General features: G+C 36.8%; 1 pseudogene across 1 annotated transcript in view; it reads left to right on the top strand.

The window, feature by feature from the left end:
• The window catches only part of LOC149773263 (uncharacterized), a 72330-nt pseudogene that overhangs the window by 31004 nt on the left and 14614 nt on the right, over window positions 1-26712 (top strand). The window contains exons 8-10 of the transcript XR_016417417.1: window positions 12234-12394; window positions 14323-14401; window positions 25988-26114. The product of XR_016417417.1 is annotated as an uncharacterized LOC149773263 (transcript). The remainder of the gene's footprint in view (window positions 1-12233; window positions 12395-14322; window positions 14402-25987; window positions 26115-26712) is intronic.

The raw sequence follows: 26712 nt of genomic DNA, 5'->3' as shown, positions 1-26712 counted from the left end.
TCAAATTTCATCCTTAACCTACAAACTTCATCCTATAACAATTTTACTTTTCTGCAGTCTGGTCTGAAAAAAGAGGTAAAGTTAGTTAATTACAGATAATCTCTGATCAACATTGTTTTTAGCTTTTAGCACATTATCATTATACCCCACTTTATTTACTGGAATAATATGATACAACTCAAAAATTATGTCATCACTTACACATAATATTTACTGAGCATTTATATTATTGCAGAATTGTGTCACTAGTTTTATATTAACTAAAGCTGTCTAGCCATAGGTATAGTCACAGGAGTCGGATGTTTTAATCAATAATATATGACAATTTTTTTGACAACATCGATACACTAAATAACCTTATCTGTGTGCATGTGTATATATATATATATATATATATATATATATATATATATATATATATATATATATATATATATATATATATATATATATATATATATTACAGATAATGGTTATTTCGTGCTTTCAAATATTTTCGCCATTTTTTATTGATAAAACATCAGACTTGTGTAGTATAGGCCCTTAGTATGTCACTAATGCATCCACTCCGACTCCACATGTTGCATTTAGCTGCTTCCGGTTTCATCACATTGTTATTTGCACCTGTATTGTGTACAGTTTCACACATTAACTATTTTGTTGTGTTTGTTTTTTTTAATTAAAATTACCAAATTACAGCAGATTATAGAAATAGTGATGTCATGTAAAAGAAAACGATCTCGAACATATCAATTCCTATCGTAGATGTCGTACCGCGTCTGGTATCTAGAACAGGGGGTATGATGATGTTTAGTGATTTTGAAAACTTCGTTGAGCAATTTTAAATTAGGTCTGAACAAATTTGTGTATCATTAGCTTGGTTATAATTAATATGCTGACATTTAAAAACCAATAAAATATAGATATAGCTACTACTGAAATAATCGCGAATGACCAAGAAAAAGATACTCACCGTAATTTTGATTATCCAGGCTGGGTATGCTTTTCCACCTAATTTTGCTCACACCAAATAATTAGATTCGGGTGCAATATCTCTATATGTCAAATGCACTCCTAGTTTCACATGATGTTTTCATGGCCTCCATTCAAACTAAACCGTGGCATACTTGATCAAAATAATTTGTCAGATTCTCTGCACTTCTACTTACTTAAAAAAAATGATATTGAAAATATTCTCATCTGTCCATTCCACGGTTTTTGTTCAAGGTTTTTGCCTAACCGTCTGCATGCTCTTTTATTTCTGGGGAAAAGGATGCTCAACTGTTGAAACCTCGCGCATATATTAACCAATCATATCACGTCTTCTTTCACAGTCATCCAGTGAGAATAATCGTTGTTAACATATTTCAGTTTTTACGGCAAATTGGCAACTAGTAACTACGTCAATAGAATATGCAGTTCTTAACAGTATTGGAGAAAAAACCCCACATTAGAACAAAGTCATTGAAAGCTTTATATAGCAAATACGTTTTGTTCATGCTGGCCAGAAAATATTTTCCCATATTGATACAGAACTACTCAGGTTAGGTACACAAGTATTGAATTAAAGTTCTGTATGAACATTTATGCAGTATCATATTATTTAAAAAAAGAAAACAATATTCACCTTTATTTAAATTTCACTAATATTGTGAGAAGTTTGTATGATGAATTTTCATGAACATTTTTAAATATAATGCTATAGATATTTAATATACACATTTTTAGAAATATCTTGGTTGTGCATCAAAGTACTTGAATTGTTCATGAACCAAGTTCATGACATTTCAGGAACTTCAAAGATATTATAATAGTTCATAAACGTTCATCAGTGTGTTCATGAACTTCAAGTACATGATTCATCAAAATTCTTGAAGTGTTCATGGACTTAGTTGTGGAACTTTCATGAACATTTGTTCATGAACTCAAATGATGATCTGATCACAAACATTTGAAGAACGTTCATGAACATTCATAGAAAAAACTACGGAAAAATGATCGTTGCCAAAAATTACGGATAATTGGTTCATCCGTGTTTTATTTTGATCTGGGTTTCATGATAGAAGTAGTGAAATTATGAAACCAGACTAACTTTACAGCAGCACCCCAGATGCTTTACACTGCACTTATTTGTTCATGTGAAGCATCTGCTTGATCAAACTGTCGATTATGACAATTTTAAAAATTACGTCCAGAAGGTGATGCATGTTTAAGACGTAAGGGGAAATAAGCTTCTAGAAAAGTATTAATAATCAAGACAGAAGAATAAAAAAGGAGTATTCAGATTCTTGTGAATAAAATCTGGAAAGGACACAATTACGTTTATATGACATCATGTGCCAATTTTAGTAGTTTTTCTTGGCGGGAGATATGACTACCGTCGTCTTGTGAAATTTAAAAAAATTTCCAAGAATTATGTCAAGTTGAGAGATAGCAACAAGCCATTGAGCTGAATAGGCTTTAGAATTAGAGGTTTGTGCAAATGTACTAGTGGTAAATAAAGTTGATGCATACTTACAAACTTTTCAGTCGAACATAATTTGTATCATTGCTGCATCAAAATTTTAATTGCGTTTTCCAGCTTTAGAATAGTAGTTATTGATATTTTGTTACACCTTACTGAAAACTGGTCAGTCTTACGGAAAAAAATTGACTGCCTTACAGAGACGGACTCGACAGGGTTAGCAGGTCTGCCTATGTTTCATGCACAGTGACCTTATGTTTTGTTTGAATTGAACATAAAACTATAGTTGGAAACAGGAGCACTGTAGGTAGATACAAGTCCTCTTATTTATTGGTAGAATGATATTGCAAATGTTTTGGACGATCAGGTACTTTATTTCTCTTTCACTCTACAACCCGATGCTACTGATGTCTTATTTGTTAAAGACACCTTATGCACTAGGCTGGATTAAAAGTATGACATAGTCAGCCTTTGTGTGCATACTATACACATTTTATTTCAAGACAAGATTAAAGTAAATCATAACAACAAGTTGAATAACCACCAGTCACCCAGATTCATGGAAATATGTCATGGTGGTGGAGATGTGAACCTTGACATAGGGTCTGATGTTCAGGTATTTCGCTTGTACTGTTGATTTTTATCCCTGCTTGTAGTTATGAATGTACAGGGAAAAATATGACTAATTTGTATCTGTGCAGTGCTCAAGAATTATTTTTCAGTATTCTGACAATTTAAAATATCATGCTTTGCATTTTCTGTATGCAGTAAAATCCTCATTTAGAACAAATGATATGTAATACTTTTGTTCTCCTACACGTATCTAGATTATCTTTGATTCAGCTATATTGGGTTGTTCCACAATCTAATCGTACCTATGAAAATTGGCACAATAAGCAGTCTGATATACATCTCACTAGCTATTGTTAGCCAATCAGGTAATATGGGAAATATGATTATACCTTATCTCTTTGCTTTTTAATTGTTGCTAGTTAAGCTGGCGAAAGGATAGTTTTACATCAGCTCCAATCATGACTGTTTACCATTTATTCATGCTACATGTAACCGACATATACTGAATGTGGTTTTTGTTTTATTTTTGGAGATTACATAAAACTGCGTTTTCTTGAAACACAACCAATTTGGAGTTTGGTGTATTACGAAATCATGTTTTAGCATGACATGCCATGTTATAGTTTAATTGAAATCAGATCTCCACTTTACGCAGGACAGGGGTGATCTTGCTTTTAAACAGATTACACCCTATTATGGCATGTTTGACAACATCTTGAAAATACATTTTGCATGTCGTTAGTGAGATCAGTAGTTGATCTGGCAAATTGTATTATACTTTTGACAATCCTGATGGGAACCTCTTTTAGAGTACAGGATAGGCCTGATACGAAATTAGACCCCGAGCATCTGGGATTATTTTTAACACTGCTATGTGACTGGCGTCCAAAAAATTGGATCGCATCCATATCAGGGTCGCGTTAATATGGGGTTTATACAGAATTTTACTTTTTTCAGACAACAACTGATTGTCACATACCGTGTATTCATGTCTAATGTGTATGATGAATAGTGTATCAACACCGTTTACTATCGTGCCGTCGTGGCATGCTGTTCATCTATAATGCATGTAATTCCATTGAAAAATTGCACACAGATTTGCAATATTCAGTACTTTTTTCCCAGATCATTGCGTCTGAATTAAATGTCTAATATACAGCATGAACAGAGCATCGACACCGTTTACTTGCCGTCTGACATCGTACCGTCTGTGCTTGCAATTAATTCATAAAATATGTAATTGCATTGCAAAAACTGCATACATATTTAAACTATTCAATAATTTTTTCACACATCATTATGTGTCTGAATTCAGTAGGAAAATTAACAGCAAAATTAGGTTAAGAAAGATGAAGCACATGTAAGTTCATTATTGTTTCAGGATCTATGAACAGTCCACAAATTTCGTACTGCTAAAATTTTCTCGTTCGAGTTTTCGTGGACATTTATCCATTGCAAATTTCCAATAATTAATGCCTGTGTGCCTATTCGTTGAAACGACTACATCAAGAATAATTAACAATCAACACATTCTTTCAGCTTGCATATAACTTTTACTTCAGATTTTGTGAATAGCGAAAGAAATGTGTGAAAACTACTATACTAATCATTGCGCAAAGTGCAGAGATCGACTTGCGCTTGTGAACTTGCTTTTCCATAACAGTAAAATATTTTTATAAAATATAGGAAATTAATAAGGAGTTCATAAACAAACACCATACCCATGTAAAACCAGAGAACTAAGTGCCGTGGGCTTCTAATGGTCACGAGTCACTTTGATATAAAAACTTTAAGCTGAACGCATGTAAAATTTCATACCCCTTCAATTTCCGGCTAATAAAGTGGACATTGTTTACTGGTCAACTGATGGAGTCTAATAACACTGCCAAGCCCAGCAAACACGTTGGCAGCTTTTGTTTTTTGATGTTTATTAAATTGTGAGAATCTACTATCAACCACCGCATTGTCTGCTGCTTAGTTATGTATGCAGTTAAAGAAGAAACACAGGTCAGCTATTGTCTGAGCAATGATTGTATATGGAATTAATTAAAGACAATCACAAAGATGACTTAATGGCTTTACTCATGGATCAGTAATAAGTAACATTTCCGGTAATGTTTATTTTGGCATAGCACTTCAAGAACCTGGTGAAATTGTTATATTTCAGAAGTCAAGCCACAATCGTATTAAATTCGAATTCATACCTGAACACTTCCCGAAAATGATAATAACGTTTTAAACACTATTTCTCTTACTTTAAAAAAGTATTTTTCCGTGTACAAGAAAAATACACGTACATGTATTTAAAATTTCCGGAACCACACCATGATCGTATTATATATCATATTATACTCAAATTCATACGTGTATTTAAATTTTCAGGAACCATGCCATGATCGTATTATATATCATATTATACTCAAATTCATACGTGTATTTAAAATTTCAGGAACCATGCCATGATCGTATTATATATCGTATTATACTCAAATTCATTCATGATCAACGCCCCCCAAAATGATAATAAATTTTGTTTGCACAAAGTGCAGAGAGAGAATTGCGTTTGTGAACTTGCTTTCCATAACAGTAAAATATTTTTATATAAAAATAGGAAATCAATAACGAGTTCATAAGCAAACCCCATACACGTGTAAACCCTGGGAACTAAGAGCAGTGGGCCTGCAATGGTCACGAGCCTCTTTTATACATTTTTTGAAAACTGAACACATGTTCAGTTTTGTACCCAGTCAATTTCCAGCTCGTAAAGTGGACATTATTTACTGGTCAACTGATTGCATATAATAACACCGCCAAGCCCAGCAAACATGCTGGCGGCTTTTATTTTTTGATGTTTATTAAACTGTGATAATATTTTATTAACGACCACATTGTCTGCTGCATGGTTGTGTATGCACTTAAGGAAGAAACACATGTTCGCTATTGTTTGAGCAAAGATTATAAACATAATTAACTGAAGACAATTACAGACAACTTACTGGCTTTGCTCATGGACCAGTAATCAGTAACATTTCCGATGTTTATTTTAGCATAACACTTCAAGAACCTAGTGATATTTTTAAATTTCAGAAGCTATGCCACGATTCTATTATATTAAAATTCATACACGAACTCTTCCCCAAAAAAATAATAAACATTTTACAAACTATTTCTCATACTTAAACAAATATTTTTCCCGATACAAGACAAATACACATTCATCTATTTGAAATTTCAGGAACCACACCATGATCATATTAAATTAGATTTGTACGCGATCTCTTCCCATAATAATACATTTTTTATACACTGTTTCATGTACTTTGAACAAAAAATATTTTTTCATGTGCAAATGAATATATGAAATGTCAGGAGCCACACCACGACTGCATTATATCCAAATTCGCGTTATGGGTGTGTTGTTGCACTGTGTGTATGTGTGTGTATATATATATATATATATATATATATATATATATATATATACACACACACAGATCAATGCAATGATCACAGATACATTTATTGAATTGAATTGGTGTGATATAAGGATAAATATTTTTTTATCCAATAATCACACAATCTTTCCTAGTAAAAGCAACTGAAGAGAAATTGGGTTCATTCTGTGACCACTCACAATTAATAAGAAAGGGGAGATACTATCCAGTTATATTTTCATGCTTAATAGACACACTTATGTGAATATTCCATTCAGCATTGTGATATATAAATGTACAGTTAAAAAGCATTGTGGGTAATAATTACTTATCCCTTTTGTACTTATACTATTCATTTACTTTTGCTTGTATCATCGACTTCTCGTCGCATTTGTATATTTTGAAAATTTGGGATATTTGCTTTTCAATTTAATGGGTTTATCTTATTGATGTAGAATTTTAACTGAAGGTCTTTTTCCAGCATGAATTTCGTTACTAATGAAAATGATGTTATGAATGTTTACCAGACTATATATTTTTATTTGCATTTCTACAAAAAAGTGTGACTGCTTGGGTTGCCTAGTGGTTAGAACATCTGCCTTGGAAGCGGGAGGCCGTGGGTTCGATCCCCAGCCGAGTCGTACCAAAGACTTACAAAAATGGTACTAACAGCTACCTCGCTATGCACTCAGCATTAAGAGGTTAGTGTTAGGACTGGTCGGCCTGGTGTCAGGATAATGTGACTGAGTGGGACATCATGCTACGTGTCTGCTGCATGATGCCTCAGTGCTAGATATCACTATAAGCTGCTACACTGGAGACATCAAAGCGATATGACTGAAATTTCTTAAAAGCTACGTTAAAAATCCTAATCACACACACACACACACACACACACACACACAAGTTGATTTTGTTATAAAAAACTTATGACTTGCACTGACATTGATTTTGTTATAAAAGCTTTTGACTGTTGTCAAATCCGTTGTTTTGGATTTATGTGAAGATTATCTTGATGGAGTGCCATTTTAGGCACTGTGGCTTCATCTTTTCATATATAATGGTTCGTGAGTAACACAGTTCAAACATATACATCAGATATCAAAATAGCAAACGAGGCGGTCTTGTGTCAGGACTGGTTGGCCTGGTGTCAGGATAATGTGGCTGGGTGGGACATCATGATACGTGTCTGCAAGGAGGTCTTGTGTTGGGACTGGTCGGCCTAGTGTCATGATAATATGGCTGGGTGGGGCATCATGATATGTGTCTGCAAGGAGGTCTTTTGTTGGGACTGGTCGGCCTAATGTCATGATAATGTGGCTGGGTGGGACATCATGATATGTGTCTGCAAGGAGGTCTTATGTTGGGACTGGTCGGCCTGGTGTCAGGATAATGTGACTGGGTGGGACATCATGCTACGTGTCTGCAAGGAGGTCTTGTGTTGGGACTGGTCGGCCTAGTGTCATGATAATGTGGCTGGGTGGGACATCATGATATGTGTCTGCAAGGAGGTCTTGTGTTGGGACTGGTCGGCCTGGTGTCAGGATAGTGTGGCTGGGTGGGACATCATGATATGTGTCTGCAAGGAGGTCTTGTGTTGGGACTGGTCGGCCTAGTGTCATGATATGTGTCTGCAAGGAGGTCTTGAGAATATGAGGCAGATTCAGCAGTATTTGATCCATGACATCAGGTTCAAGGTCAAAGGCCATGGTTATAATACACCTGCCTGTAGACATGGAATAAAACAATGTTGATTTGTATAACATTATTTGATGTTGTTGTTGTTGTTTTAGGGTTTAACGCTATTTTTGAGCACAAAATAGGTTATACATGATGGCCAGTATAACTGGTGGAGGAAGAACCCTGGAAAACCCAGGGAAGAACCAGCTACCCATGAGAAGCTACTGGCAGGCTTTCCCACGTGAACATTATTTGATATGCATTAGCGGACAGACTGGGCAAAAAGTAAGTTAATTTCCAGTACAATTTCCAGTACACTGGTTGACATGCATGAACTAACAGAGTAGCCAAAAAGTTGGTTGATCTACAGTACACTGGTTGACATGCATGAGCTGACGGATTGGCCAAAAAGTAGGTTAATTTCCAGTACACTGGTTGACATGCGTGAGCTGACAGACTGGCCAAAAAGTAGGTTGATCTCCAGTACACCAGTTGACATGCATGACCTGACAGACTGGCCAAAGCGTAGGCTTGATCTACAGTAGACTGCTTGGCATTCATGAGTTGACAGACTGGCCAAAAAGTTGGCTGATCTACAGTACACTGGTTGACATGCATCAGCTGACAGACTGGCCAATGGGACCCCGAGTGGCCGAATGGTCTAAAGCTCTCTCCGTTACGGATCACTGCCATCTCACCTCTGTCTGCGTGGGTTCGAGTCTCGGATTCAGCCAGTGTGGATATGTAAGAAAGCTTGCCAGTAGCTTCTTGTGGGTCGGTGGTTCTTTCTGGGGTTTTCCCGGATTCTTCCTCCACCATTAATACTGGCCGCCATGTATAGCCTACCATGTGCTGAAAAATGGCATTAAATCCTACAACAACAACAACAATAGACTGTCCAAAAAGTAGGTTGATTTCCAGTACCATGGTTGATATGCATGAGCTGACAGACCGGCCAGAATGTTGGTTGATCTACAGTGCACTGGTTGACATGCATGAGCTGACAGACTGCCAAAAGTAGGTTGATTTCCAGTACACTGGTTGACATGCATGAGCCGACAGACTGGCCCAAAAAGTTGGTTGATCTACAGTACACTGGTTGACATGCATCAGATGACAGACTGGCCAAAAAGTAGGTTAATTTCCAGTACACTTGTTAACATGCATGAGCTGACATACTGGCCAAAAAGATAGGTTGATCTCCACTACACTGGTTGACATGCATGACCTTACAGACTGGCGAAAGCGTAGGTTGATCTACAATACACGGTTGAGATGCATGAGCTGACAGACAGGCCAAAATGTAGGTTCATCTACAGAAGACTGCTTGGCATGCATGAGTTGACAGACTGGCCAAAAAGTAGGCTGATCTCCAGTACACTGGTTTACATGTATCAGGTGACAGACTGGCCAAAAGTATGTTGATTTCCAGTACACTGGTTGACATGCATGAGCTGACAGACTGGCCAGAATGTAGGTAGATATACATTACACTGGTTGACATGCATGAGCCAACAGACTGGCCAAAAGTAAGTTGATTTCCAGTAGTATGTTTGACATGCATGAGCTGACAGGCTGGCCAAAATGTAGGTTGATCTGCAATACACTCGTTGACATGCATGACTTGACAGAAAGGCCAAAAAGTAGGTTGATCTACAATACACTAGTTTACATGCATGAGCTGCACAGACAGGCCAAACAGTAGGTTGATCTCCAGTACACTGGTTGACATTGATGAGTTGACAGACTGGCCAAAACGTAGCTTGATGTCCAGTACACTGGTTGACATGCATGAGATGACAGACTGGCCAAAAAGTTGGTTGATCTACAGTACACTGGTTGACATGCATGAGTTGACAGACTGTTCAAAAGGTTGGTTGATCTACAGTACACTGGTTGACATGCATGAGTTGACAGACTGGCCAAAACATAGCTTGATCTACAGTACACTGGTTGACATGCATGAGCTGACAGACTGGCCAAATAGTAGGTTCATTTCCAGTACACTGGTTGACATGCATGAGTTGACAGATAGGCCACCAAGTAGGTTGGTTTCGAGTACACTGGTTGACATGCATGAGTTGACAGACAGGCCATATGGTAGGTTTATTTCCCGTACATTAGTTGATATGCGTTAGTTGACGGAATGGCCAAAAGAGGATTAGTGTCGCTAATTAATTTGAAAATTGTTAAACACAGAATGATTACTGTCTCTGATGAAAAAGATGTACATATTGTCCGACATGAATGATTTGTAAGTTATCAGACAATCATTGTGACTGTTATAGATCTTAGAGATTGTATGCTGTACAAAATTGATCAAAGACAACAAGCCCTGTCATTGTTTGAGATAAAATCAGCCCTGTCATTGTTTGGTGTCTTGAGATATATAGAATCTATATTGGGGTTTGGACTGAGACAAAAAAAAATCCCCATCAAGGGGTTAAATTATTTATCTCCCCACAAGGCTTGCCTCGTTGAGAGACAAATAATGTAACCCCATGACTAAGATTTCCTTGTCTCGGTCCAAACCCCAACATAGATTAGTTTTCTCTCCAAATATTTTCCTTTAAAGTAAACTGAACTCTTCACTAGTGTAATGTAGTTCACATGCACATGTTTACATGTGTCTCATTAATACAGATATGTCAATGAGGGCTGTGGTATGACCATTCCATCCAAAGTACACAGTTTATACGTTTGGGCAAAGAAAAATGACAACATAAAACATCACATAGTAATGAGGTATTATCACGTGTAATATATGGATGTTATATGGAATTAACAATAAATAATTAATATTTATTACAAGAAACTGTTTCATTTTCATCAGTTCCAATTTTGAAAAGTTCTATTGTAAATAATGAAACAATACTGGGAATTTAGTTCTACTGTAGTTATACTTTGTAACAAAGAGTAACATGTTGCATTAGATTATTCGTGGGTAATTAGTGATCTGTGTCACTATTGTATATAACTCCTTTTCTTTGGAAAAGCTGAAACTGTTTGTGACATACTTGTGTTGTCCTTAAGATTGATTGTAAAATTACCTCCATTTATAAAAGACCATTCAAATACGGATCCTAGTAGATAACTATGTGCTAAACTTTCAAGTTCATGGATTCTTTGAAAATGTATTTTTCTGTCTTGGAAATATGGCAAGAGCTACAGTGAAATTTGCTTATGGATTAATGTGTTGATGGATAAATGATTCCTTCTGGTTGGCAAATACATTATTTGTCATTAAATATTGTAGGTATATTTTTGATTCAACTGATGCACAATGGAGATGCTTAACAAAATCAGAATAAAGCATGTTTGACATACAGATGTCTAGTTATTACTAAATTTTCTGTAGTTAAGAGAGTTGGGAGGCTATGAAGTGTATAGGTCTATGGTCTATGTGCATGAATCGGTGTTTTCTGTCATAGTTCATTTCACACTGCATTGAAATTTTTATCCTATCTTTGCACAGTCATGTTTCAGGTCGGCATCACTAAATATAGCTAATAGTATATAATGTTTTGCACAAAAGTATTTAAAACTAGTTATGTAGCTTTATTTGATGATGTTGACCTGAAAATGCACTGAGCTATGCCTGCATATAGCATAAAATTGACCATGCTATATGGAATGAGCTAGCATAATACCATAATGCTCAACATCATATGTGTGTGTCTTTGTCTCTCTCAAAATATTTTTGTATGGTGTGTTCTAAAAGATAGACTGACCTTAAGTTGCTATGTTTTTATCATATATTTGTTGTTGTTGTTCCATTTTAGAACAACTACGTCAGGCACAGCAGAAGACAACAAAGGTTTCTTTTTTTAAAGTTGTTCTGAGCACCTGGACACATTGACTGAGATGATTGGTCTGAGATGATTAGACTGAGATAAGAAAAGTAAGGTTAGCAAAACAGTTGGATTTCTCTGTTGAATGGGTGGAAAAAAATCAGTGCTGTCATTGTTTGAAGTCTTGAGATAAAAAATCAGCCCTGTCATTGCTTGATTTCTTGAGATAAAATCAGCCCAGTTCTTGTTTGATTTCTTGAGATACAAATAATTTTTTTTACATTTTTTCAGTGTTGAAGCATTGAGAGAGAAGATTGTGCTGGATCCACAGTGGTTGATTGATGCCCTGAAGTCCCTCATCACAGCTGAAACTTTCATCAAGAAATACTCTGCTATCACTAGCAAGTGGTATGAATTCAAAGAAACAGGAAAACTCACCCATGAATTGATAGGTTTGTACATATTTGCCTTTTTAAAAGAATCCTAGTCTCCTTGTTCTATTAATTCTGCATCATATCCAAAGAAAATGTTTATTTACAAATCCATTAATAGTCCAAATTAATGTTGTCACTCTACTGATGATAAACTGCTTGTCCTTGGAAAAAAATCTAATTTGTCTGCTCCACACATTGGGTGACTTTCACCAGGATATGTAATAATCATTCCAGAAGTCATGCCATTTTTCCATGAAGTCATAATTAGTTAACAAAATCTACATCAACATGTGAATCCTTGTGTATGGGTTTAGAAGTTTGCTATTTCTTAAAGCAGTAGGCAGGTATTGCTGATTGTCTGCCCTTTGATAACCAATCTTGTCATGATTGATGCCACCTTTTAGATTCACTCTACTAACATAGCTATGTGAAGGATGTATTCTAAAAGATTCACCACCAAAATTTATTTTAGAATCCCTCTACCAACATATGGCTGTACTAGTTGTTTTCCGGCCATCTGTACCAATTGATTGTCAATATATCTTTACCAAGTAGGAGTTGTCCAACTATATATCTGTACCAATTATTGCCAATCCATCTGTATGTATCAATTAGTTATTGTTCATCCATCTGTCTGTACCATTTAGGTGTTATCTGTCCATTTGTACCTATCAGTTGTTATCCATCTGTCTGTACCAATTAGGTGTTGTCTGTCCATTTGTACCTATTTGTTGTTATCCATCTATCTATCTGTAGCAATTGTAATCCATACATCTGTCTGTAGCAATTGTAATCCATCCATCTATCTGTAGCAATTGTTATCCATCCATTTGTCTGTATCAATTGTTATCCATCCATTTGTCTGTAGCGATTGTTATCCATCCAACGGTCTGTAGCAAATGTTATCCATCCATTTGTCTGTAGCAATTGTTATCCATCTATTTGTCTGTAGCAATTGTTATCCATCCATCTATTTGTAGCAATTGTTATTCATCATCTGTCTGTACCAATTAGTTGTTATCCATCCATCAGTCTGTAGCAATTGTTATCCATCATCTGTCTGTACCAATTAGTTGTTATCCATCCATCAGTCTGTATTGTTATCCATCCATTTGTTGTCGGTACCAATTACTTGTTATCTATCCATCAGTCTGTAATAATTGTTGTCCATCATCTGTCTGTACCAGTTTTTCCACGTAATAAAGTTTAGTTTTCCACAATCAGCAGATTCCAAACTTTCAGATAGTTAGCACTTAGGTTAGGAAGAACCCTATTGATTTTTGGTTAAAATACTTAGAGGTCAAGGGCACAAACTGACAGAAGGAGAAGGGTTTGTGCAAAATAACTTGACTTATCCACCATCTACAGCTACCATGTATTGTGGACATCTGGCATTTGGAGCAAGGAACAATCCTTTTAATTGTAGGATTAAAAAGTCATAAGAAAAACAATGGACCATAACATTAGTCCTACATGACATAACTTAAGCAAACTTTCTTGATGTCTTGCACATGGGGAATGGACGAAAATTTAGACTTTGGGGGCAAAGGTCAAATGTCGAGGTTAATGACTGAAACAAGATAAAAATGGTGTCGCTCTGAAGTCCAGCATGGCCACCATGACAGCCATGTTAGAAATCTTATTATTGCCAGTGACTTACCGAACAGAAAATTGTATTGATAACAGTGTATGTAGTTTTTGCCAAAATACTTCCTTTGCTGCTTAGTTGGTCTTAAATGAACATGGGACCAATTTGTTATCCAAAATGGTTGTCACTTATTGACCATCTTGTCATCACTATTCTACCTGAATGTATGACCATACCACCATGGGGTTTTCCCTAAAAGACTTCTTGCGATGTCTGCTTATTCCTATGCAAAAATAGTGCCACTTTGAATTACAATATGGTCACCATGGCAGCCATCTTGAAAATTTTCTTATTGCAGCTCCTACTGAAGTTGACCATATAGACAATATAAAGTATGATTCACTGCAGTCTTATCTAGATTTCATTCATGAAGTTCAGTTGGTAGAGCATAACTTTCATTATCCACGTTAGGTTCTTTAGGTAACATTTCTACTTCTAAAGGTTCCACGAGGATAAATCCATCTGGCAATAAGGTAGTGCATGATTACAGTGAACTGGTTATTGTTGTCAGGCTCAGTAATATGAGAGGGAAACCTATTTTTCGATCCCAAGTCCAGTGTTTGCCAGATTAGAACAGTTGATGTAGTTGATAATATCACCTCTGATCTTTTTCCTACCTGAAAAGCCTCCCCAGTTGGTAATTTAGGGATATATGTTGATACTCAGAACCTCACACAAGCCATGTGCTGAGAGTGAAACTGGTCCTAGGTAGTTGGACTTGTGTGTTGTCTAAAAGTGACACTTGTATTGGACTTGTTAGTACACTAGACTGTGTTGGAAGATCCTACGCCTTTTAAGCAGGCATATCGTAGAATTCCACCGTGATTCTATGAGGAGGTATGCCAGTACGTAAAGGAGATGGTAAAGGATGGAGTTATTAGAGAATATGAGTCTCCCTTTATCATCCAGTGTAGTCTTGATCAGAAAGAAGAATGGGTCCCTGCATTTCTCAATCTACTGATATCAACTTAACGCTTGTATCAAACATAACACGTATTTATTGCGATGGTTTGATTATATCCTCGATAGTTTGGTAGACTTTTTCCAAGCTTGATCTCAGATCTGGATACTTGAATGTGGAAATTCAGTAAAAAAGATAAACACAAGACTGCCTTGTCTGTAGGTAAATTAATTTCTTTGAGTGAAACAATACAGGGTGACCTACATTGGAGAGAGTGTTTAATCATTTTGGACGACATCCTGATCTTCTTAAGAACCATTGAGGAACATATCCAATGCATCGAAGCAGTTTTCGGAAGGAAGGACCTAAATCAGATAAGTGTGAGTTCTTCAAGACTTCCATTGTTTACCTCGGTCATGACACTGGTGAGTGAATATTATGTACATTTCTTGCATTGTGTGTGCCTAATATGCACCAGCCAATTTCTGTTGACAAGTTCCCTGTTCCAATGACTGCAGGAGTCAACTTCAACATTTCTGGGTCGAATACGTTACTCATTACTTTGTAAATGGTATGAAAGAAAATAACTATTGGACATCAGAATACTACACAGTGCTGGCAAGGTTTAGGAATTGCATTGCAATAGTTTTATAATAATTCCTCGCCTTGTCATTTTGTGAATTGCATGTGTGTTAGATTGGTTTACTTTTAATTATTTATATATTTCATATGTATATGTTGTAGGTCTTCTCATAATTCATTTTCTTCCTCATCACCATGTCTGATTAAATCTGACATCCAATATGGTCATCACACTGTGACTATCTATAACATCATTACTCCCGAATGTATGGTCTTATGATGTCTGCCTGGTCATAAATCAAAATGGTGTTGATCTGGGGTCTAATATGGCTGTATCAGTCGCCAGCTTGACAAAATCTTGTTAACTCTACTTCTCTTCAATGAATCGCCATATCGTCATGGGATTTCGCTAATAGACCTTTGTGTTTTTAATGTTGATCTTTAGTTAAAATGGTTGTGATCTTAACGTCAAGTATGTGGCCATATCTCTGAAACAGAAATTCATTTGGCATGGGGTTTCATCAGACGTATTATGATATCCACACATACCTATCAACTCTCAGCTGGGAGATAAAAACTCTCATAATCTCATATCTCCAGATTTGGGCAGAGAACTCCCAATTGTTACGTTATACATGTTGATTTTAATTTCTCCTAAACCCTACATAGATATATTGCATGCAATCCACAGAAACCATGTTCTGTTTTATTACCTATGAATATTGTTGTGACGAAATAATATGACACTACAAGGTTTTGTTTCTTCATTGATTATAATGTTAAGTTTAAATATTATTGACATAAATTTCAGAATATTTTTTAACCACTACAACAATACCTTAGTCACAAAATACATCACAGCAATAAAATTTTCACCAGTTAGTTTCAATCCGATGATTGATCACTGTGATTGTTGTGCATTTGTCTCTACATGCAAAATAGCATCTCCATTCCCACCAAAGAAACTTACATCAGTAAACACCTGTCATTCCTATTCAGTGTATATAACTTTGATAACCATAATTAAATTAATAGAAGGAATGAAAAACTAAACCAACCACATAGTATATGTGCCCCCAAAGAACCACTTCAGAATAACTGCTGTATTTGGTAAACAGTGTTGCATGACTTAACAAGTTGATCTTAAGGTGTTACGAGCCTATCTTTTTTAACATAAGTAACATACAAGTGTGAAAACAACAAACTTTGTAAAATTTAACAAATAATTTCTTTCCCTAAAATACAAAAAGAAAAATGAGGGAAAAAAGGAACTTACAGTATTGCGAATTAAAGTAAAAATAATCCAAAAATTAAAGTCAAGTCATGGCAATACAACGTTTTGAATACAACTATATCTATTCCACCAGTATAAAAAAAACGTTGTTAATTGTTAAACAATGTCTCAGTGAACTTGATACCATTTAAGCCACAGGACTTGATCATATTGATCCATGATCATTAAATATTCTGGCTCTGCTCTTTTAGATAGCATAACATTCATAATCAGTTTAAGTATTGCAACCTCATTTTCCCCAAGATATGGAAAACTTCATAAGCAACTCCTATTCACAAATCTGGTTCTATGGACGCTGCTGATAACTATCGACCAATCTCAGTACTACCAAACTTGTCAAAGTTGATTGAAAAACATGTCCATGAATCATTCGTGTCAAATTTAACCAAACACTTGCTGTTACACTCTAATCAATCAGGCTTTAGACAGAACCATTCATGTGAGACTGCCTTGATCTCCCTAACTGATAAATGGCTTCATGCACTTAACCAAGGTAGAATAATAGGATCTGTATTTGTAGATTTCAGGAAAGCTTTTGAAATAGCGGATGATAAAATCCTTTTGGAGAAACTGAAATTCTAACTTTGTGATGAAAGCACAGTTAGATGGTTTACTTCTTCTTTAAGTGAGAGAACATAACATGTTTTCCAGGTAACCTTCATTTGGTTTTGCCCGTCACCCTCACAATATCCAAGCAAGACAGGTGCAGGTATACAGCCTTATAATGTATTGTTCCTATAGATGGTATTGTCATAGTTACCTATGCACTTCATTCCTTATTACACTGGCTGTTATCTATTGCTTGGTCAACTTAACATACAGCTCTGCAACAACATTGCATTCGAAAGACGGGTGCAGGGCTGCCCAGTTTGTTGTAATCTGCTCTATTTGTCCTACAGATTAGAACCATGGGCAAAGCACGAAAATGTACAGTGATGGATGGTTACATCAGTCTGCATGCTGACGTTTGGTGCAAGATTTTATGGCACACAAGGGAGATAAGTTGACATGTCACCCTTCAGCATCGGAGACGATTGCAGCAACCAAGTAACCACCACTGGATTCAGCCTTTTTGGCAATTCTTATGGTCCTTTCCTCCACAGGTTTCAACTTCATTTATATCGCATAACAGCGAGGGAAAGCTAAATAAACTGCCAACTGTTCCCTCTAACCAGCATTTACATGGATCAAACATCTGTAACCCATCCTAACCTTACAACTCGGATGACACCTCGCCATACACAGATGGCTTAATTCCATTTCAGTGTCAGTGCCTAAACAGCAACAAAGCTTCCAGTATGTCCAACCTGACCTGTGGCATTATGTACATTCATCAGATCTTGTTTTGTAAATCCCTCTCGCTCTGCCATAAGAAGAGACTCCTTACACAGGGACCATTTCAAAGCCATGGTTTATATTTCGGGCGATCTATGAGTTTCATGAGCTGCAGACTTTGTCACTCTTCACCAGCTAATTGCCAGGTATCACAGGAAACCTCAGCCTCACCTCAGACCAGCAAGAATGTTGATGCTTGCTCTCAAGTCATTTCATCAGTTCTAGACAATATGATACCACAGTCTGGGAGGATTTCAGACATTTCTAAACTATCTTCATTATCAACTACATGATCCAAGCAATAACCGACTTTTCTTCTTGCAAAAGCGACTCCCATTTAATTCATGTCAGTGACTACCTTTTGTTTAGAAATCCTAGCAGGTGATTTTGATATCTTATCTTATGGGGATGATACGCCACGTGTAAGGATTGGATGGCCTTTGATGACACTGAGCAGTTAATGCAGAGTATTGTAGCTGTGGGTTTTGTGCTGTACTTTCTCTCTTTGGCTATCTTCAAACAGGAGGCTTATCTTCATCCAAGAATGACCAGATTATTGAACACTTTGGCCAATGCTGAAACAACAGCTACAAATTTACAAGTGGTGGAAAGTGACTCAGTTTTCTCTCACATTTTGAAAGCTATTTCAGAATAGATCCAAAAACACCAAATCCCCAGTGATCTTTCAATAACATACTGCCTATTTGTGTTAGAAACATCGTTTTTCATTGGTTATTTGACTCACGCATGAGCAGAAGGGTAAAAGTTGGAGTTGTTTTTTGTGGGGTTTTTTTTGGTGCTAAACAGAGCCATTATTTTTGTATCGAGACCACTTTTTATTCCAAATGAAAATCTTATCTTACTTTTTGCAAAGGCTCACCTGTCTGTTTGCAGTTCATACCAGTTTGCTATAGATCTGAGACCAAAAAGTCTAAAATCCAGAAACAAAATCAGATAATGACCACGGGCGAATTTTCGGTAGAAAAAGTTGGGTCCAAAAAGTGAGGTTTTTTATCAGTATTTTGTAGTGCAACTAGATATTCCAGATTGTTTGCTTTCATTGTAGAGCCACATCTGTCTTCCTTTATACAGTACCACCCACTTTAGTATATCTTGCTTGATCATGATGCCACAGAGTTCGGCCATAGGCTTCTACCTCCTGCCCCATTAAGTCGTCGCTAGGGGTAAATGTGCTAATGGCCAGATCAAAGATGTCAGCATACAAGCAACCAAGGAGACCAATATCCCTTCACTGCAAACACACCATTTATACATAGATATTACAGAAAATCAACAAAAGAATCCAAGAGGCACACATAGGACACAAACCTCTGGAAAAGTGTCCTATTCAACCTCCACCCAGCAAAAACCACAGTCCTCACAAACCAAGGCAAATAAACATTTTTCTCCCAACAGCTTGCTGTCCTCAAAAGATGATGTCATCTCCACTCTGCTTTTTCTACACATTCTAGTTAGAGAATGGCTCAAATTCTTTGCTGCCAAATGAAACGAGATTTTCCATGACAAATTATGGACTTGACAAGTGATTTCCAGGGTACTCTGCCTCACTTTTCACACACTTCATCCTCTCTCCATAGTCCCACCAATTACAGATCTCCAATCCGATCCATTCAAAATTCTCCTGGGCTTTAATCCAAACTTGTCTTGGTCCCAGAGGTAAATGGCACTCTCTATTCAGTCATCAACCTCAGCGTCTTTAATCAGTTTATTCATGCACCTTGGTTCTCAATGGAAACACAGTGGCATACGTTGAATGCCGTCCAAAAGGGAGACTTTGTCATCAGTGTGCACTTAAAAGATACTTACCTTCATGTCACTATTCACCAGGAATCGATTAAGTTCCTGCGGTTCACCATACAATGACATTGCATACCAATTAAGAGCACTTCCATTTAGACTTAACAACAGCCCTTTGGGTCTTCACTCATCTCATGTACCATGTAATGATGCATGTCTGAACCATTTATACAGCTGCCAATCATGCTATCTGGATGACATCTTGCAAAAATACCAGCCATATTTATACTTTAAATCACTACATGACTACACGGCTTAAAACTCTAGGCTTTCTCATCAACAAGGATAAATCCAACCTAGTACCAGCTTAATTTCTTCACCCACGTATGAAGTTCAATATACAGGCAAACATAGTATATCTCCCTTATGATTGGGCATTGAAAATCCGAACCATAGTGGGTTCTTTACTTTCGATGAAGACTCTAACTGCATGGGACTTCCTTTGCCTACTGGACTTTCTCAACACAGCAGATCTCTTTTTGTCCTAGATTACCCTTTTATGCACCATTGCAAATGATTCTTCTGTTATGATGGAAGTCTGCCCAATAGACTAACCCCTCCCCTTCTGTCATGATGGAAGTCTGCCCACTAGATTAACCCCTCACCTTCTGTCATGATGGAAGTCTGCCCACTAGACTAATCCCTCAGCTTCTGTCACGATGGAAGTCTGCCCACTAGACTAACCCCTCACCTTCTGCACACAAATGAGGTACCTTTTGCAGACCAGGTGCAAATAGAAATGGCTCAGCTGTGGTATACCTATGCAAGTACAACCACCTGGGATTACAATTTGTACTGTTGCAATTACCAGAGATGCACCCAGGGTGTGTGATTCACACAAAGGTTTACGAATTCCCACACTTGGAAAGTGAAACTGCTTGTGAACTTCCACATATTAATCTCATGTCATGCATATGAAAATTTACCCAGGATACAACTCTATTCAGCCGTTCACCCTCAAAGTATATGCGTAAATGGTAAAAAATATTATACTGCTTGTCACGATGCACACTTTTTCGTAACTATTTTCACACGTGATTTCTTATGTTTGAAATGTATTGTTGTTAAATTAAATTGTATTGGCACATTAGGCCCCGTAATAAGCATTGTTTCAAGGTTTGAACCTTGCATAAACAAAGTTTTGCAAATGCGCGTTTATAATATGGCCTATCTGGAAGACCCAATGTTGTTGAATATGTAGATGACAATATAGTTTGGCTAATGCTGGTTGATGATAGTAATGAAGGCAACTTATTTTTAAAGTCGGGAAATATATCAGAATATAGGAACTCAGAAAGTATTAACAGAGATGCAAGTGAGTGATTTGGAACAACAACAAAAATGATGTTAAAGTGGAATCCAATGTAGATGATGGATGGAACAAAACAGAAAGCTTGCCAATCAGCTCCACATTTTGGCAGTACATGTATTTTGAAATTAAATGTGGAAACAACAGAAAAACAAGCAAAATTAAAATACAGTTTAAAAGTAGAATGCACTTCTTCAATAAAGCCTATTAATACAGATAAAATGTGATGCAACATCTGTTACATATTTTGATTTCATTAGAAGTCTTACAGAGTGGATAAGGAAGAAAGAGATGGATATTGACGTGTTATGTATATGTTGAGCTGTGGTCATTTTCTCCTTCCAATCATCTTTATTCTATTCCCCTTCCCTTATTACTTTGACAAGGGGAGTGGGTGGAGGAAATCCTTCCCTAAAATAAAATCATGGGAGCATCTCTGAAAAACAGAAGGCCGGGGAGCCCATCTAGTACCATTCTTTCAGGAAGCCAGTGTTGTTATGGTTTCCCCAGGAACGAAATCTGCATAGCAATGTTCTGGAGATGAAGGTCATTTTGAATGCCTTTCACTGGTAGCAGGAATGTTTAAATGGTAAGTCCTCATTCTGTCCAACAGGCCTACATAACGACAAGGAGGAACCAAGTTCCCAGCCCTTTGCATCCTGACTTAGGACTTTCATAAGTGTTATGGTCAACAACAAATTGACGTTCAAGTTCACCATATCCCATTATTCCTAAACATACTAGCTGATTCTTTGTCCTGGAACAATCAACTAATACAAAACAGAATGGTCTCTCCATCCCTCTGTTGTCACTGTTATATATCAGATGGGACCCGCCATAAGTGGAATTGTTTGCATCAAGGTGGAATACGTAACAATATACACAGCCAAATACTTCAGCTCTGTGCCCAATGTGGAACCTATGTTTGAAATTAACCTGGTTGAACAAAACCCCTTTTGAACCTCTTTCAGGGGTATATCTGGAATGCCTTTCACACAAGGCCTGCTTCCTCATGGTGTTATTGACTTCGGGCAGAATTATTGAAATGCATGCAGCAGACCCAAATTAATTACAGTCCCGACAAGATGAGTCCGTCTGACTTATGACTGCATCCTTTATCATTGCCAAGAAGAGGCTTCCTTCCACGGGTAACCAGACTTTACTTATGTCTGCATCCTATATCATTGCCAAGAACAGGCTTCCTTCCACGGGTAACCAGACTTTCATCATGAAACCTCTGTCTAGTCTAGACACATCAGCTCAAGACCCAGTTTGAAGTGGTACCGTAACAGAACAAGATCTGCTGAGGGAGATCATGCCTATGTTATTTCTGAAGAAAGAACAGGGGTGTATGTCTCTTATACCTAAAGGGATCAGTGATGGTATCTCCAGGGTAAGGGGATGTACCTCCCTCCATCTCTTACTTATTCTCTCAAGATATTATGATTGGGGCAACGTTTTCAAAGAATAAACCAATTCTCCTAGCAAAATAGTTTTTCAACAATAATTACCCATCCTAAATGCACACATGTCCTCCCAGCCTTCCCACAATTACATCCATATAGAGCATTCCTTACACTCCAGTAGTAGTCGAGTATTATCAACATTACGTTTTTACCCAGTTCATAGATGAAATGAAATTACTACATTGTTGATGAAACTCAACCTGGTACTCAACATTTATATTGCTTGCTATGTCTACTCAAATCTCACAACCTAAATGCCCAGTACATCAGAGGTCCAATATTCACATGATATCAACAATAAACCCATATCCAATTTTTGTTGTAAATGAATTGGAAAATAATAAATGAAAGCCACTGTTTGTGAAAAACCCAAAGAGGACAACTAATTTTCAACATATTTATTCCAAGAACAACTACCAGAAAGTTGTCAAAGCATCCTGGGCAAAGCCAGATTCATGAAGCAGAGAGCATGTCATTTTGGTTGTCTAGTGGTACAACAAAACCATCATTTACACATGCTCCATTCTTGATAAATTGGAATATTCTCCAATGTGATGTGAAAATAATTTGTGATTGAAAGCAATAAGCAAATAATAGGCATTTGTATGTTGTATCCATACTAGAAACATACTTTTAGAATCCAATTAAGATCGTGAAAAAGGCCAATAGCTTTCTTTTTGTCTCATCTTGAGTAAAGGCCATTTGAGCTTATGCTATAGTCTTACATGGGTCATGTGCCGTCCATCCATGGAAAATGACTTCTTACCATACAGGAGTCCATACTTGAGGCACACAAGGAGTATGGGATTATGTCATTAAATTCTCAGAAGTCCATATTTCATTCACGCTTATATTATCATTGTCATAGACAGGTTAGAACTACAAGTGGGACCCCGAGTGGCTGAGTGGTCTAAAGCGCTCCCTGTTACGGATCACTGCCATCTCACCTCTGTCTGCATGGGTTTGAGTCTCAGATTCGGCCAATGTGGGTAAGTGAGAAAGCCTGCCAGCAGCTTGTCGTGGGTCGGTGGTTCTTTCCAGGGGTTTTCCTCCACCATTAATGCTGGCCGCCATGTATGCCTATATTATGCTGAAAAATGGCGTTAAATCCTACAACAACAACAACAACAACTACTACTACTACAAGTGTTACCACTTGAAGTTCCAAATTCTAATTGTACTCACCTTGGTTCATAAGCTTATATTATCATTGTTGTAGACTGGTGCTGTAATAAGAGTTACCACTCTAAGGACCACATAGACATTGTTGTAGAAAGGTTCCATAATAAATAAGAAATGATCATATTAACCAAATGCCTTGCATCAGATCTATTGTGTTACCTCTTAAGATCTAAAGCAGGCATGTGCAATTTACTACCCATAGGCCTGATCCAGCCCACGACCTGGTGGTTTCCACCTATTGAAAATGTACTGCCCATGGGCCTAATCCAACCCACAACCTGGTTGTTTCCACCTATTGTAAATTTACTGCCCATGAGCCTAATCCAGCCCACAACCTGGTTGTTTCCACCTATTGTAAATTTACTGCCCATGGGCCTAATCCAGCCCACAATTTGGTTATTTCCACCCATTGAAAATTTACTGCCCATGGGCCTAATCCATCCCTTTGTCCATCCTTTGACCTGGTGTTGTCCACCTATTGACATCATCGGGGGTGGGGTGCTGATCTGTACCAATGTCTGGAGAAAGTTTCATTTGCCTGATATTTCTCATCAAGTTTCTGTAAAACTTGGTAAATGAGTTTAATTCAGCAGGGGCCCTGAGAAGTTTGATTGTCATCAATGTTAACAGATGCTTAATTATTAGGTTATTGTTTTGGATCCAAGAATATTCATTCCACAAGAAAAAATGTTCTGTTGATCACAAACAATGAAACAGTATTGATCACAAACAATGAAACAATATCAATCACAAACAGTGAAAGAGTATCAATCACAAACAATGAAACAGTATCAATCAAAATTAGATAATAAGCAGATAAACACAAACTTTTAAATGGCTTAGATAAATGGATTTAATTGTGAATAATTCATTTTCAAACCGGGCTTCTTTTATGGTGCAAAGACTTTTTATGGTGCAAAAGCCCATCTGGCTGTTTTGTGTGTGTAGTTGCTATTGACAGATTTGTCCAGTCTCTTGTTTACAAAAGCCTGTCTTGTATGTTTCTGTGTAACTGCTATTGAGAAATTTGACAAGTCTCTTGTTTGCAAAAACCGGTCTTGTATGTTTCTGTGTGTAGTTGCTATTGACAGAGTTGACAAATCTCTTGTTTTCAAAAGCCTGTCTGGCATGTTCATCTGTGTAGTTGCTGTTGAGAGATTTGACATGTCTCTTGTTTACAGAAGCCATCTGGCATGTTTCTGTGTGTAACTGTTATTGACAGTTTTGATTTTATATTGAACCGTGTGATTGTTTTGTTCTCCACATGCTCTGTTCTAATACATTGCTTTAATGATGTAAAAAGTTGCATGTATCCGCAGTGAGTCAACATATTTTATTAAAAGAAGTAAACTAGAATTGTACTAGACTGTATATATGCCCAAAGAAAATTATCAGGCATATCTGTTCGATAATAATACAATTTAAATTAACCAAAATTTACCCCACATTATCTGATTTTAAAATTATCGTTATCTTACTTTTTAATGTAATGGGTAACCTCAGTACTGATAATGCATCAGATGAGCATGTTGTGGAACTTCAATATGACCGCGACTAAATGTTTGGTTTGAATTTTTCTCCACAGGTAAGTCATTTGAGTGATGCCAAGTATTCAGGTGGTCATAGTTTGAGTGACTGAAGTTTGTATATATTACATAATTTTAGCTTCAGACTAGAAACAATTGAAAATTCTGTGAGTAAAATATTTGACATTGAAAGTACAGCCATTTTTTGTGACACTGACAATCATGAATATGCACCCATTAATGTACAATCATGTAACTTTTTTTATTGCATCACTGACAGTCATGAAGTACATACACATACTTGTACATGTAACAGGTTTTGTATTGTATCACTGACAGTCATGAAGTACATACACATACTTGTACATGTAACAAGTTTTTGTATTGTATCACTGACAGTCATGAAGTATATAGACATACTTGTACATGTAGCAGGTTTTTCTGTTAAATTGTGAGCCAACAAAAACTTAGCTAATGATAGTACATCTACATGATATGTATAGTACTACCTAAAAATGACTTTTTCTGATGTCATGTTCTTCATTTCTAGATGCATCTGGACAGAGGAAAACCACCAGGAGTTCCATGACAACAAGGACCATCTCTTGCTCCTAATGGAGAAATTAAATATCATTGCAAGGCCAAGGTCATTCACTGAAGAAGGAAATGAGGCCAAGGTATGTTAAATAGAAATTCTGAAATTTTAGTGCTGCACTACCATGTTCTGTATTGATCCTACTATGTTCTGTTTTATTGACTGTAATATATTATGTTGTATTGACATTCCACATGTATTGACCCTACTATATTCTGTTAAATAGGCATGTGGTGTTGATGGATAGTGATTTGATTTAGTTGAATTAGCAGACAGTGTTGATGGATTATGACTGTATTCTGTGAAATAGGCATATAGTGTTGGTGAACAGGTATAGAGTACTGATGGATAGGCACTTCATGTTGATGGATAGGCACTTCATGTTGATGGATAGGCATATTGTGTAAACAGAAAGGCATGTAGTTTAAATATTATGTTGATGGATAAGCATATCATGCTATACTGATGGATAGGCATATAGTGTTGATGGATAGGCATATAGTGTTGATGGATAGGTATATAGTGTTGATGGATAGGCATATAGTGTTCATGGATAGGCATATAGTGTTGGTGGATAGGCATATAATGTTGATGGATATGCATATAGTGCTGATAGATAGGCATATAGTGTTGATGGATAGGCTTGTAATGCTGATGGATACGGTTATTGTGCTGATGGA

The sequence above is a fragment of the Sinohyriopsis cumingii genome, unplaced genomic scaffold (assembly GCF_028554795.1).
Source record: "Sinohyriopsis cumingii isolate HCF-2022 unplaced genomic scaffold, ASM2855479v2 utg000721l, whole genome shotgun sequence".
Lineage (NCBI taxonomy): Eukaryota > Metazoa > Mollusca > Bivalvia > Unionida > Unionidae > Sinohyriopsis > Sinohyriopsis cumingii.
The sequence above is the reverse complement of the archived record's forward strand: the minus strand, read 5'-3'. Positions and strand labels throughout refer to the sequence as shown.